The following is a 16,316-nucleotide window of genomic DNA, read 5'->3' as shown; positions in this document are numbered from 1 at the left end:
GTTAGTCCGATCAGTCAGGTGAAGGCTCCTTACTGTGCAACTTTAGTCAAAATGAATACTTTTTGGAAATTGTAATATTTTGGAATTCTGGTTCCCCTTTAACCATCTGAAATAACTCCAAAGAGGCCAGTATCCCGGCACCAAGTCATCCTTTTCTTATACATGAACAGTCCTTGACTTTGATACCTGACTCTGAATGAGGCGTACTAGAGTGTCAGTATCTCTGGCGCTCACACTTTTTTTTCTTTTTTTTTTCTTTTTTTGTTTTTTTTATTAACCCCCGCACTACTGCCTAACTGCGGTAGTGCTTATTTTTTTTTCCCCAGCACCCATAGTGTGTGTGTGCAGGTGTGAGACGCAGTGAGAGACACAAAGTGCACAAATCTTTATTTAATTTCCACCACCAGGAAGAAAGGAAAACACCAGAGTGGCCAGTGACAAGCAGTGCCCTTCACATCAAAGAGGGCAATGCTGTGTGATCAAAACAGTAAAGGGGAGGGCAGGGACTAAATTAAAATAGTGTTGGAGGGGGAAATGATGCACTCCACTCCCTGCGGCCACACTCCTGTTTATTCTTTTTTTTAAACCCCCCACACTACCGCCTAACTGCGGTAGTGCTTTTTTTTTCCCCAGCACCCATAGTGTGTGTGCGCAGGTGTGAGACACAGTGACAGACACAAAATGTACAAATCTTTATTCAATATCCACCACCAGGAAAAATAGGAAAACACCCAAGTGGCCAGTGACAAGCAGTGCCCTTCACATCGAAGGGCAATGCTGTGTGAACAAACTGTGAAGGGGAGGGCAGGGACTAAATCAAAATAGAGTTGGAGGGGGAAATGATGCACTCTACTCCCTGCGGCGCCCACCTCTCCCTGAACAACTCCAGGGTGTTGGTGGACACTGCGTGCTCCTTCTCCAAGGACACCCGGGCCCGCTCACCCTTTTTATTTTTATTTTTATTTTTTAAAAATTAACCCCCACACTACCGCCTAACTGCGGTAGTGCTTATTATTTTTAACCCCAGCACCCATGGTGTGTGTGCGCAGGTGTGAGACACAGTGAGAGACAAGGTGTACAAATCTTTATTCAATATCCACCACCAGGAAAAGAAGGAAAACACCCGAGTGGCCAGTGACAAGCAGTGCCCTTCACATCAAAGGGCAATGCTGTGTGAACAAACAGTGAAGGGGAGAGCAGGGACTAAATCAAAATAGAGTTGGAGGGGGAAATGATGCACTCCACTCCCTGTGGTGCCCACCTCTCCCTGAACAACTCCAGGGTGTTGGTGGACACTGCGTGCTCTTTCTCCAAGGACACCCGGGCCCGCTCACCATTTTTATTTTTTTTTTTTTGGACAGCCCACCACAGTACCCACCCAGGGTGACAGCGGTCAGAAAGTCCCTTTTTTTTTGCCTACTGCACCTGGTATTCCCAGGCGGTCTCCCATCCAAGTACCAACCAGGCCTGAGTCTGCTTAGCTTCCGAGATCAGACAAGATCGGGCGTTTTCAGACTAGTATGGCCGTAGGCAAGTCCCTGTTTATATATATTTTTTTTTTCCTTTTTTTTCTCCTGGTTATATATTTTTTTTCTCTTTTTTTTTCTTAAACCCCACTCTACCACCTAACTGCGGTAGTGCTTATTATTTTCATCCCCAGCACCCATGGTGTGTGTGTGCAGGTGTGAGGCACAGTGAGAGACAAGGTGTACATATCTTTATTCAATTTCCACCACCAGGAAAAGTAGGAAAACACCCGAGTGGCCTGTGACAAGCAGTGCCCTTCACATCGAAGGGCAATGCTGTGTGAACAAACAGTGAAGGGGAGGGCAGAGACTAAATCAAAATAGAGTTGGAGGGGGAAATGATGCACTCCACTCCCTGTGGTGCCCACCTCTCCCTGAACAACTCCAGGGTGTTAGTGGACACCGCGTGTTCCTTCTCCAAGGACACCCGGGCCCGCTCACCCTTTTTATTTGTCAGCTAGGGCTCTTTGATTGGACCAGACTAACAGCTGGTCCAATCCTTAATAAGGGTTTGTTGCATTTTCCTGAAGTTAGAACAACCTTACTGGCTTTAGATGTAAGTATGCCTTTCTCCCTCCAATCTGATACATTTGTTACCTGCCAATCCACTAACATTCCATAAACTAAGCCTTTTGATGAAGACACTTCTACTGGCCAATGCTCCTGAGAAGGGAAGGATATAGAGAAACTAGATTATCTTAGAGTAAAGAGTTACTGATGGCCCCAGACCAGACGTTTTGTGAAAAGTCTTTAAAAGGTTACCTAAATTGGGGTACATTTAAAATTTGGGGGGTAAAAGCACCAGGAAGAAGTAATCTGTAGTTCCAGTCAATCAGTTTAATTCAAAAAATGATCTAAACTTAATGAGGTGATAGAGACAGGGATTTTCTGAGAGTGCTGGCATTTTTGGGCACAAAATGAGGTGTGTTTTTGGTTACTGTACCAGTGGTATGTTTTGAGTCCTATACAAAAGCTATTGTTCTTCTTTTAAATTTATAAAGGAGTGTTTTAGGATTAATGGGATTATACCAAAAATCTGTGAATTTGTGTTATAAGTGGATGGTTTGGTTATTGTTTTATTTTGTTAATAAACTTCATTTTATTGTTAAAGCAACATTTGCAACAGTAAATGCCTATGTTTCAGCAAGAGATCACTTAATTAAAGCCAAAATAAACCAAAATATGATCTAACAAGCATCTTAAGTCTGGGATCTGACTTATCTAATAATAAAAATCAGTCGTAACCATAACACTGCTAATATTTATCATTAACAAATACAAGTTGCTAATCTATGCAATATTAGAATGTTCTTTTTTTTAATCCAACTCTATTTCTAACTTATGTAGTAAGCTATGGAAGGATTGCTTTTCCTTTGGAGTTTTTGTTTCTTAATTGTTCATTTTGTTGAGAATTTTGTATTTCTTTAAATGTTACCATTATTTATTTACCTCCATATCTTGAAATGTATCTTCTGAGTAGGCCTGTCTCTCATATCAGTGTAATTGACATTATCCATATTCAAGACTCTTCTTTCAGACTTAATTACACTACTCTCAAAGTTATTGAGAAACTCCATTGGATTAAGATCACTCTTACCTACAGAATCTCTTGCAGTGAGATTCTGAATTAACCCTGTTTCATTACAAGATCTAAAATAGTCTTCAATTTAATTGGTTCCCTTGGTGCTGTTTTATGAAAATGTTTTGAAGACATGCCATGAAATTATCTTCTTGCCTACTTTTGCCACTTTGATTTGTCTATTCTATTTGAAGATTAAAGTTTCTTTGTTACAAACTTCTTTTTTTCATGATGAATGTTCTGTCCAATAATTTGGCTACTGTTAGAATGCCTTAAAACTACTCCTGCTCAAATTTTCAGTCCTTTTAAATTTCTGCCTCCATGAATTCTGATTCCACTCCTTGATCTTCCAAATCAAGATACCCGCTCACTACTGTCATATTCTCATCCCTTATTACAAAGGCAACCTTTTTTTTTCCCCATTCTATCTGTCCTTTTGAAAGTGTGTTAGAATATTTAATTCACAACCTTGGCCACCATGTAACCATATCTCTGTAATGGTGATGAAATCAGACCTATTTGGGTCATTTGTGCCACTATTTTGCCATGTTAAAAATTCTTCATGCATAAGACAAAGAACATTTAATGTAATTCTTTTACTGTTATCCTGAAAGGATCCAAAAGTGAGCAACTAAACTAGTTACAAATGAATAAATTAGGAAGAGACAGGGAAAGCATTGCTTAAACAAATGGTAATTAGGTTGTGAAAATGACGATGAGGAAACCTTGTATGTTTACACGTTGCACTATTTCTGCTTAGATTGGACGATCTAGTGAAAAGGTTGAAAGGTGCAATTAAGGTCAATATGAAATAGTGGGCTTGCTACACTAGTTACCTTTTTCTGTTCATAAAAGATTTTCTATTCTTCACTATTTTGTTCACTCCTGAAGTTCTCACAGTCGAAGCAATGCTGCCATCATGTGCTATAATAATGCCATTGCAACAGTGGAGTCAGCTGCATGAATGCATTAGGGCAACAGCAATCGTCAAATGTCGCCTGTAATAGTAACATAGATTGCCCGAAATTCCCAAAGAGGAGCTTCAGCTATACAACAGGTAAGGCAGGCTACAACTATCTGGAAGGGAACAGGGAAAGATGGTTCCCTGGCAGAGTGTATTGGATGCAGAGTCTTTCCAGCAATTTAGGGTGCGAGTGATTACTTGAAATTATGAATTTAATACAGTATCTGTATAGATCTTGTGGGATTGAGATTAGCAACTGTTGCTGTTCTGGAATAAAACAGGATCACAAACAACAGAGGTTGCGTGATTGGATTTAACTCAAAGGAACTTCAGAAGGGTAAACTAGTAAAGACGAATAATAAAAACCAGAAACAAAAACAGACATTACTGAAACAGCTCAGCAGGTCTTGCAGCTGTGGAGAGAAATCTTTTGGGTTGAGTGACTCTTCCTCAGAACCAGTAACAGTTGGAAATTAATGTACTGGGTGTACCGACCCTCCATCCGAAGTATACAAGACAAGTCAGACCAGCGTTTTCCATTTGCCAGTATTACTGCCAGTTTTGGACCAACATTTTGACCATTAAAGGACACTGCACTTTGTACCTCAGTATTCCACTAGTGTGAACCAGCAGACATCAGATTGAAATCCAAATAATCAAATGCAGTGTATTACTGGAACCTTCAAGGCAATCCCAATTCCCTAACAGCAGTTGCAGCTAATGCACATTGCTTTCAGATAGTATTCTAGAAATGCAGTTCATTAAGGAAAACAGACTGGGCTCAGGATGCTCATCATCTCACTGAATATATTCAAGAGAGAGGGAGATAGATGACATGGGGTCATGGTGCAGGAAAGTGGACTCAGGTTAAAAAAAAATCGCATTCTGAACAACTTCTCTTTCCAATCCTCCCACTTCCTCCAAACCAAAGGAGTTGCCATGGGCAACCGCGTAGGCCCCGGCTATGCCTGCCTCTTCGTAGGATATGTGGAACAGTCCATCTTCCGCAACTACACTGGCACTACCCCCCACCTTTTCCTCCGCTACATCGATGACTGTATCAGCGCTGCCTCGTGCTCCCACGAGGAGGTTGAACAGTTCATCCACTTTACTAACACCTTCCATCCCGACCTCAAATTTACCTGGACCGTCTCAGACTCCTCCCTCCCCTTCCTAGACCTCTCCATTTCTATCTTGGGCGAGCGAATCAACACAGACATCTACTATAAACCGACTGACTCCCACAGCTACCTCGACTACACCTCCTCCCATCCTGCCCCCTGTAAAACTGCCATCCCATATTCCCAATTCCTTCATCTCCGCCGCATCTGCTCCTAGGAGGACCAATCCAATACCGAACAACCCAGATGGCCTCCTTTAAAGACCGCAATTTCCCCCAGACGTGGTTGACGATGCTCTCCACCGCATCTCTTCCACTTCCTGCTCCCCCGTCCTGGAGCCCCACCCCTCCAACCGCCACCAGGACAGAACCCCACTGGTCCTCACCTACCACCCCACCAACCTCCATATACAGCGTATCATCCGCCGTCATTTTCGCCACCTCCAAACAGACCCCACCATCAGGGATACATTTCCCCCCACTCCCCTATCAGCATTCTGAAAAGACCACTCCCTCCGCGACTCCCTTGTCAGGTCCACACCCCCCACCAACCCAACCTCCACTCCCGGCACCTTCCCTGCAACCGCAAGAAATGCCAAACTTGAGCCCACACCTCCCCCCTTACTTCCCTCCAAGGCCCCAAGGGATCCTTCCATATCCATCACAAATTCACCTGCACCTCCACACACATCATTTACTGCATCCACTGCACCCGATGTGGCCTCCTCTATATTGGGGAGACAGGCCGCCTACTTGTGGAACGTTTCAGAGAACACCTCTGGGACACCCGGACCAACCAACCCAACCACCCCGTGGCTCAACACTTCAACTCCCTCTCCCACTCCACTAAGGACATGTAGGTCCTTGGACTCCTCCATCGCCAGATCATAGCAACACGACGGCTGGAGGAAGAGCGCCTCATCTTCCGCCTAGCAACCCTCCAACCACAAGGGATGAACTCAGATTTCTCCAGTTTCCTCATTTCCCCTCTTCCCACCTTGTCTCAGTCCCAACCCTCGAACTCAGCACCACCTTCCTAACCTGCAATCTTCTTCCTGACCTCTCCACCCCCACCCCACTCCGGCCTATCACCCTCACCTTAACCTCCTTCCACCTATCGCATTTCCAATGCCCCTCCCCCAAGTCCATCCTCCCTACCTTTTATCTTAGCCTGCTTGGCACACTCTCCTCATTCCAGAAGCAGGGCTCATGCCCGAAATGTTGATTCTCCTGCTCCTTGGATGCTGCCTAACCTGCTGCGCTTTTCCAGCAACACATTTTCAGCTTTAAAAAAATTGGCCATGTTAATTGGTGGATCTTGCTTGAAGCACCAAATGGCCTTCTCTTGGACCCAGGTCTCACATTCGGATTAAATAAAGCAAAAATGCATTGATGCCAATGGCAGGAGTAAACAATAATTTAGTAAATCAGCATTTGTTACCTGTGTAATTCTTGTATTGGCCACGTGGTGGAGACAACACACAACAGTTCAATTCTTTGTCACTACAGATCTCCCTCTTGTGGCCAGAGAAAGAATCAGAGAACATGACAACCTCTCTTTGGTGGTAGCAACCCTTGGTATTTTCATGATACAGGGTCTCCTTGTTCCTGCTAGAGGAAGCAGTCTGAGCAGTTTGTCCTTCCTTACTAATAGATTCAGTGCCAGGTTTTGTTTCTATTGTGTACTGCTGAAATTTGGCTGGTCTTACATCCTGCATTCTAAGGTCAGCTGAAACTCTGTTGCTTATATCCTAAATGTTCCCCAAGATTAAATCATCCATTATCCTACTGGTCACTGGTTTACGTTACTTCATGACTGAACAATTTCTTGACTGTAAAACTGTCATTTGTTTTTGCAAATACCTTAATGCTCTTTCCTACCTATGTAATCCCCACTAGCCCTAATATCCTGCAAGATATCATGAACCATCACCAGTAAGTCACCCATGTTTCCAATGGAATAATTTATGTGCAAACTCAGTGAAGGGTGATGCAAACTATCAAAGGATATCAGGGGTGGCACAGTGGTTAGCACTGATGGCTCACAGCGCCAGGTGCTCACTATCACTAAACTGTTCTCCCACTGCCTCCTCAAACACCCAGCAGACTTCATTCCCCTGAATTAGGTCTAGCACTACACAGTCCCTTGTTGGATCTTTTACACGTTGATATAAAAAGCCCTCCTGAATACATTTCATGAAATCTTCTCCTTCTAAACCCTTTACACTATTACTATCCTAATTAATATTCAGGAAATTGAAATCTCCTCATATAATTACCCCTTTATTATTACACACCACAGTGAATTGTCTACATATCTGCTTCTCTGTTGCCCACTGACTGTATGGGAGGCCAATAATACACTCCCAGCAGTGTGAATACGTCTTCTTTATTCCTAAGTCTACTTACAAAGCCTCATTTGAAGACATCAGCCCTCATTCCTACAGTAACTGACTCTTTAATTAATAGTGTAACACCAATTTCTTTTTTACTTGCTCCCATCTTGCCTGAAGTTTTTTACCCTGGAATGTTGAGTTACCAGTCCTGTCCCTCCCTCAACTACATCTCCGTGAGAGCAAAAATATCACAATTTTTGTGTCAATCCATCCTCTTAATTCATCTATCCTACTATAGTACACCTCGCACTAAAGCAGACAGCATCTAGCCTCACCTTACTCCCTTGAATCGTAACATGGCTCAATTCTTCACTTCTTGAAGACAGGTATGGCCTTTTGGATTCACAAACGTATCCTCTGACAATGCAATTCTGACACCAATGCAGTTCAAAAAAGTTGAACGAAATTCAGAACTCACGTGAAAGATCTGACACACAAGATCGCTGGATTTAAACTTCATGAAGCCCATAGGATGGAGTCGATTGACAAATGGTAATTCTAAAAGGACAAATGCAGTTTTAAAAACTTTCAGTATGTTACTATGAGCATGCAGAGCAGACAATGATTTCGCAAACTAAATCAAGGTCTGATACATATAAATGTAACATAAATATAAAGGTATCGCAGGATTTATTTAATTGGTCCTGATGTAATCAGCTTGCTTAGCCACTCAAACATAAATTAATCATTCATCCACATCATGTGATGCAGTGATAGTAGCCCTACCAATGAGATAATAGGCTTAGGTTCAAATCTGTACTACTCCAGAGGTGTGTAATAAAATCTCTGGACAGGTTGGTTAAGAAAAAGTATCTGCACCTACATTAGTCATTGAGAGAGAATTACGTTAGAAGTGCTATATAAGTGCAAGGTATTGTTGTTGACTTGGAGTAAAAATACAAGGGAGTAATGTATCCTGGGCTGAATCTATCCTAAAGAGACAAATGTTTGGATCCCAAACCTACTAATGTTGGGAAACTGGTAAAATTCAGAATTTATATGGGGCTGAGTATTTAATTAGTAAGGAGATTGGTTTCCTGTCCAATTAAAAGCTTGCTGGGTAAGCTCTTGAAGCTGAAGGCCCTGTCAGACTCCTTTCAGCTTATGAGGAGTGCCTGTTGTAATCAAAGATGACTAACTGAGGGGACTTTCAACAAGAATCTGTCCGCCAGTCATATTTCCAAACACGTCCAAAGAGCAGCTAGGCTGGGAGAGGAGGGATGGTATCAGCACAGGGTGGAACATTCCTCTACAGAATTACTTCAGCTCTCTCCTGCCCCTTCCAGCGAGAATCAGCAAGCCAGTTATCAGAGTCAATTTATAAGCCTCATTCACCTCCAACTCTCACGCTAGAGAACTTTGTTCACCACAGCCTCCACTACCACTGTGCACTTTGTGAGCGAGGCACCTACAGTTCCTTATCACATATATTTTGTATATTTAGAAGTGCAGTTGCTGTAAGGGATTGTGCCCTGCACTTCTGCAAAGTTATAAAATGAAGAACATGTAGTACAGGTAGCAAAAAAAACCCCACTGTATCATTGCACAATACCTTCTTCAATAATTATCGTTTCCTTTCTGGACAAAACAATGGCCTTTCAGCTGAGTTTGTCCCAGGTAATATTTGTTGCAGATTCTTTTGCATGGATTGAATTCTTAAACTATTGTCAGTCCATCTTTTTTTCCTATCTATTAAAAGTGATGACATTTCCTGTGAATCAACAGCAACAAGGTTATTTCACGTGCATTAGCGTGAACAGTGTCAGGCAAATATCCAACTCTGGGGCCGAGATTGTTGGTTTCCCTAACTCATGCACTTTTTCTAGCCTGGCCTATGGGACAGTGATCCCTGACCATTTACATCCCTCATTATTCAGTCGCACTTTGTGATCAGCTAACTCAACATTAACCAAGAACTGGGTTTACTAGGTCATACAGCTAAGCACTATTTGGGGAAAGTATGCATGCTATTGGAAGCAGCACAACAACTTTGTGACAACAATTCAAGTGAGAATAACAATTGAAATAAAAGCTAAGTTCAAGATTCAGACAGCATGTTCCATGATGGTCACCCTTATTGACTGAGCACCATGTTCTGCTAATTGATTTAATTGTTCCAGTGTGTGACACAACCCAAGGTTTCTAAGTGATTCCAGTGTGCAATAGGATTCTAGTGCAGAGCATGGTTTCACTACATGACATCAACATAACCCTGTCAAGTGACTAGTTCCAGTGCAACATGATTTGAGTATATAGTACAATTATATTACTCAATGCAATTATAATATGAAACACAGTTTTAGCGCGTAACTGATTTTGGTGAGTTAGGCCATCCAATATTTGTTGAATCATTTATAGCATTCTGAAGCCGTGCACATAACAGTGTGCAATCTTGCTGGCAGCCTTATTTCATTTGCTTACAGAGTTAACTATGTTGGAGAGATATTGATGGGACCACCACAATGGCAACCTTGGCCAGAAATCTCCCTCAGGACTTAATAAATGAGTGTGAATCTGACACTATAGACTGCTTGTTGAGTGAATGGATGGCCAAAATGATTCCCTGTAGCAATAAGGAACATCAAAATATTTCATAAGTCTGAGTTATTGAGGAACGACCTTGCTTTGGCCCCTGTCCCTTCTACTGGGGTAAGGATTAAATGTGTTTGAGCTTTTGTATCAGTAAGTTGTAAATTCTGCAAGAGGGCAAAACGAGGGGTTGCCCCAGAATATTGAGGTGAGACCTGATGTTAGATTCGAATTAAGTGATTCTGTTCAAGCCCAGAGTAATTTCTACCTGATAGGAAAGTCAGCAGTGAGAGAGAGAATCAGAGAGTGGATAGAGAAGTAAAGAAAGAGTTTAGAGAAAAAGAAATAGAGAGTACAAGAGACATAAGAAAAGGACACAGAGGAACGAGAAAAAGAGATGGCAGAGAGGTAGTTAGCAAAAGTAAACTGAAAAAGAGAGAAAGACTGCAAATATGTGTAAGGGGGAAAAAGTGCAGACTTTTAAGGGAAAAAGATGCAGATTTTTTGAGTGTCTCTGGAAACTTCCACTTTTAGTTTAGCAGCACATTGAAACTAAACACATCATTTTGCTCTGCTGGCTTGGGAACTGCTCCAGAGTGTCCCTGCCACTCACAGTATTGCTGTTCTTTATCTAAACAATGACTCTTGAACTCTGCTCTGACCGGACGACAGCTTCTCATTCACCCCATCGTATCTGTAAAAAGCAAGAGGCGGATCTCAGCAAAAGCGAGTCGTGTAGCATCACCCTGATTGTTCCAAACTATACATTCATTTCTCAGGTCACTGAGAGACTCTTTAAGGGCTTTTCATGTGTGCTGTCCCTCTGAGCTGCACTCGTTCTCCTTCAGGAGGGCCGGGGTGAATTTATTTACAAAGGCATTCTACAGAATCAGAACTATTCTCTGGAAGCAGCCTTCCATTTGACAGCTGGACGTGTCCTGTGAATGGCCAGAGCATGCATAACAAACAAGGTTTGGGGACAAGTGAAAGCAGTTATATGTCAGCTTCACCCACTCCCCAAGCTGACTGAAACATACACAAAAGAAAGGCTTCTGCTGCTTTAAACGTAAGCAAAGTATACAGAGGATATGAGAGCCAGATTGAAAGCAAGAGAGAGACAGGGTTACAGAAAGTTAATAATACAGAGACATTTCATGTTATGGAGACACTGAGATCGAAGCAGAAAGACAACTAGAGACAGTAACATGATGGTGAATGAGCACAGAGCAAGTAGAGCTCTGTGCTAGAAATAATGAATGATGGGGACAGCGCATGAGAGATGGGTGATCAAAAGATAGGCCATGATGCAGAGTTAGGCAGAGGAACAGATACAGAACAAAAGAAACAATGATGCTATGAAAGGCCCAGCACCAATTGTAACCAGGGCAGCTTTATATCAAGAACCAGTGCCCAGGGGCTCTGGGTCCCCTATTTGCAGAAGCAAGTCACTATCTCAAATAAGACTTGGATTGTAATTTGTACTCCAGCCTTCACCAAAGTAATGGATTGTACACATTCAGTCACAGAATGTGCACGATTACACCTTCAGCCATACTGGGTGCTGAGGTGATGTTACATCTCTGATTTACATAATTTAGAAATGATTATGTATTTAGGCTCAGATTGTAGGAGTTTCATCAAATATATTTTTCCAAGCACTTCATGTGGCTGGTGGAGTGATATTGTTCAGCACCTGACTGCAGTTCAGCAGTGAATGGGGCATCCTAAATTGCAAATCTTTACAAAAAATATTATAACATCACACAGTCTTAAAAAAACATTACATATCAACCACGGATGCACTGAAACAACTTACTAAGACTTTTTAACAGCATCTTCCAAACCCCACTTCTACCATCTATAAAATTAAAGGCAGTAGATGCAAGCTGCACCTATAAGTTTTCCTCCAGGTCACACACCATCCTGACAGGAAACTATATCGCCTTTCCAACACTGTGACTGGGTCAGAATCCTGATACAAAAATAAAAAGACATGGTCCTTACATAACAATTTTCTTTCAACATCAACAATGTCTCTGGTATATTCTGAATGGTATGATATTACCTTGTGCTCTATTATCAAGCTTCAGATTTGTGGTTGTGGCTTATTTCTCATGCTTTTCCTGATCTGAATTGCTGTGTGATTCCCTTTCCTTTGAGAACTGTTGCATTCATCTAATTCATTCAGTTGCATGGCTCTATGTTTATTGTGCTCTCAGGCTTATTGTCATCTCCCAGGGTGTACGTGTTTTGTTTGCTTTTATTTCTCCTTCATTCTATAGCTCGCTGTTAATTTATTTATAATAATCTTTCATTGTTCTATATGAAAATCTTTTCCCAGTGATTGGACTTTCTGCAAGCTCTAATTTAACCCATAGTTAGGACTTTACTTTCTGTTTGTGAACTCATGAGGTTTCTCATGATGATGGATCAGAACTCCAAATTACTAAGGACATACTGAACTCTTAGACAGGGCATTTTTTTTCTTAAAACAAAGATTGCTCAATCCAACTCTGGCTGATAATATAATTTCAAATAATAGAAATCACTGACTGCTGAAAGATTCCTTGTGTAACCTTAAAGAATGTCACACCTTGTAGGCTATCTAGAAAGCTCCAAAAAGGAACTTCAAAAGGCAGAAGTATGAGGTAATTTCCTCTCAGCAGAGAAATATTTCTTTTAAATTATATTCCAGGTTGTGGACAAGAGACAGAAGATATATTTGTGTTTTACCCTATAAAAAAATGAGGTTAAAAAAAAGGAACCTTGTGGACTAAAGTGCTATGAAGATCACATCTCAAAGACAGATATTTGATACCCCTGCAACACAGGTAGAAAGAAAAGGAATGATCTCGCTCTGAGTACTGAACGTCAGCAGTTAGCAAGACAATCAATAAGGGAAGGAAAACATGAGAAAAGAATTTCAACATACCTGCAAAGCTAAGAATCTCAAAATTGACTCCTCAATTGCCAAAATCAACATGATCAGTATCAGCCAAAAATAACCACAGTATGGTTCCATGATTCTACTGTTTATGAACAAATCAGAGACTGATCCCTATGTCTTATAAAAGTTTATCTATTTTTGAACAGACTACTCAACTCTCATGTGTGTATACGTTGTGCTATTACTTCTTATCATGCTTCATAAACTTTTGCACAATTCACTTGGTCCTTTTCTCTCTGACATTAATTCAGGATGAAAGTATTCAATAATTCAACATTAAGATGTTTAAAATGTTAGGGGCTTACTTATATACATTTGTCTACCACCATCTTTTAGTCTTTTAGTTCTCAAAAATTCAAAATAATCACCCTGTTTAGATCAAAATGTTGGAGCTTCATCCAATGTGTAATGATCTGCATGTGACTAGTAGTTGATTCTTAATACTTGGCACCTGACTGCAGTATAGCATTAATATGGCAGCTTTGGTGTACATTCTCAAACAAATAATTCCTAAATCTTTACTAATACTGTTTTTATACTTATAAAAACAAGCTACATTTCTGAGCCATTATTTTATTGACCCTTAAATGGCAACTGTTTACAATAATGTCCAAATGCTGACATCCCATGTAAACATAGATGTGTGCAGGTATCTATATAGTGGTATGCATTATATATTTCCTCTGTACATCCTTGTTGGGCTGAAATCAATGCTCAGAGTTGCCTTCTTCTGTAACTTTGGGATTTGTTTCTCTCACTTGCTTCCGCCTTTGTTGACAGTCTAGCCTTTGAGACTCAAGCTTGATATTATGCAACCAATACATCCTGATTTATCTGATTTCTCTTTATTATTTTTAGTCTTGTTGCTATTTTGAACCATGACCTGTTGTATTGGGCAGCTAGTGCCAGAAAAGGGTTACACGGGATCATGAGATAAGGGCGTCAGGTTCGAAGAGACTATTCTTAGGAGGAGCTAAGCAGTTTTGTTTGTTACCAGAGCTGTTTAAACAGGTTTCAACACAAGGAATGTTAAGTTACTCTTCATTTGAGGCTGATAACATACAAGAGGCAGTCATGTGTCTTAGATGTAGTGTAACTAGTTAAGTAATATGTAATTAAGCTGTTTACTATTCATTAAAATTTGGTCTATCTTCTGTTGAAAAGTTTATGCATGCATCATTCTCCAAACATTATCAATAGCTTCACCGCCTCATAATAGCTTTGAGTAATTAATTAGATTAGATTAGATTACTTACAGTGTGGAAACAGGCCCTTTGGCCCAACAAGTCCACACCGACCCGCCGAAGCGCAACCCACCCATACCCCTACATTTACCCCTTACCTAATACTACGGGCAATTTAGCATGGCCAATTCACCTGACCCGCACATCTTTGGACTGTGGGAGGAAACCGGAGCACCCGGAGGAAACCCACGCAGACATGGGGAGAACGTGCAAACTCCACACAGTCTGTCACCTGAGTCAGGAATTGAACCCAGGTCTCAGGCGCTGTGAGGCAGCAGTGCTAACCACTGTGCCACCGTGCCGCCCACCAAGTAATGCAACCAAGGAGAATTTAGGGCAGTTGAAACTACACAAAGCTTCTCAGCTTCCCCATCCAATGTACTTGCAATATTGAGAAAGTGGTCTCAGGAGTACGGCAACGTAATTTTGAGGTAAAAGAAATGAACTGCCCTTAACACATTCACACACAAGAAGTCACTTCCCTTGCTTTGAACAATGCATATTGAAGATCAGGCTGACCTGTCTGCAAAGAATCTGCACCACTCTGAGGCAGCAATCAAATTCTTAAATGATATGCTGTACTCAGAATCTCAGCAAATGATGCAGAAGAAAATTAAATGAATTATAAATAGAGCAAAAAGCAATTCAGAGGTGAAATGGTCAAGAAGATTGACTCCCAAAGACAATATACCAGCAGTACTGTGAATCCTCCTGGGAAATGCTAGGCATACAGTTTTGTGCTGGGAATGCTTTATTCATTCAGCAGAGGAATCATCTGCACAGGACACATGTTCAGCTGTATTTACACAGACAGCAACCTACACGTCTGTATATAGCAACTTGACCGGCAGGAATTCACAAATTAATAGGGTAAATATTTACTGATTATATGTCTTTGATAGCTGGCTGTTTCTTTGTGCTTTCCAATCGATCATTTCCTGTCCGGAGATGATCTCCCATCTCCTCCACTGGCTGTGACATCATCAATGTTCTTTCCACATTCTTTGAAGTAACTAGGCATCAAACAAGCTTTTCCTGACAGTGCCTGAGGGAGATCATGGGATTTCCTGTAACCTTCAGAATATAAATGGCATCCTCTGTCCACAACACTAAGGTTCTTTCCAAAATCTTTTATTGGAGACTTCAGTAAAGGAAAAGCTTGTAATTAGGCATTCTGGCATACTTTCCTGACAAAATTGAATACGATTCTATCTCTCAGATACTCACATGGCCCTTTGCCTGCTGGTGAAAAAGTGGTAATCCTCTTTTGTTTGTTGTAAATTAGCTTGTATTTCTGATCGATTGGTCCCACCCAAAATAAAGGTGCAAATTAGGTGGTCCTGACCTTCCCATATTTTCACCACCCCTATGTTCTGCTGTTATTTCTAGTGACTTCTGGAAGTGTCCACCCATTTCTGTTCCATGCAAATAAAGCAACAAACATTTGTACATTTTTGCCTCATGTATGCCTCATATCTAATATATTGTTTTCTTGCCTATTAAAGGTGATATCAAGGGTTGCTATGCACTTTGCAGAAAGCTAAAAAGAACTGGAAAGAACACAAAATTGCCATTAATAGTTCAATTCAAAGACAAGCTTCAGGCATCTGAATCATTGGGGAAACAACTTCAATATAGTCTGACCAATGTCTTAAAAATTACAGCATATATTATTCTGCTGCCTAAAGCCAAACCCCTAACAAGAGGTTTTTGACAGAAATTGCACAGCATGACCCATTAGAAGAAAATGTATATTAATTCTGACTTGATTTTAACCATTTAGTTGTTGCTTTTGTGCTGCTGTGAAATACTTTGACACTTGTCTTTGTGTCATTTGCTGTGTAACTGCAGACCCTCTGTCATCTCGTAGAGCTCGTGATGAGTGTTCATTGTGTTTTACCCTGTTGATTGGCTGTGTGAAGAAATATTGGAGAGAATCCAGGCCCCAGATATTAATTGCACCAACTTGCCTATACACCTACACCAGAACACGAGGGACACAAAGGAACTT

General features: G+C 41.2%; 1 non-coding gene across 1 annotated transcript; it reads right to left on the bottom strand.

Moving 5' to 3' along the window:
- Positions 1 to 1,413: 1,413 nt before the first annotated feature.
- Positions 1,414 to 1,532, bottom strand: LOC132820537 (5S ribosomal RNA). Its single transcript, XR_009645203.1, has one exon. It is a non-coding gene; the product is annotated as a 5S ribosomal RNA (ribosomal RNA).
- Positions 1,533 to 16,316: the final 14,784 nt, after the last annotated feature.

This window comes from Hemiscyllium ocellatum, chromosome 11 (genome assembly GCF_020745735.1).
Source record: "Hemiscyllium ocellatum isolate sHemOce1 chromosome 11, sHemOce1.pat.X.cur, whole genome shotgun sequence".
Classification (NCBI taxonomy): domain Eukaryota; kingdom Metazoa; phylum Chordata; class Chondrichthyes; order Orectolobiformes; family Hemiscylliidae; genus Hemiscyllium; species Hemiscyllium ocellatum.
Note: the sequence above shows the minus strand (reverse complement) of the source record. Positions and strands in the feature narration are given on the sequence as shown.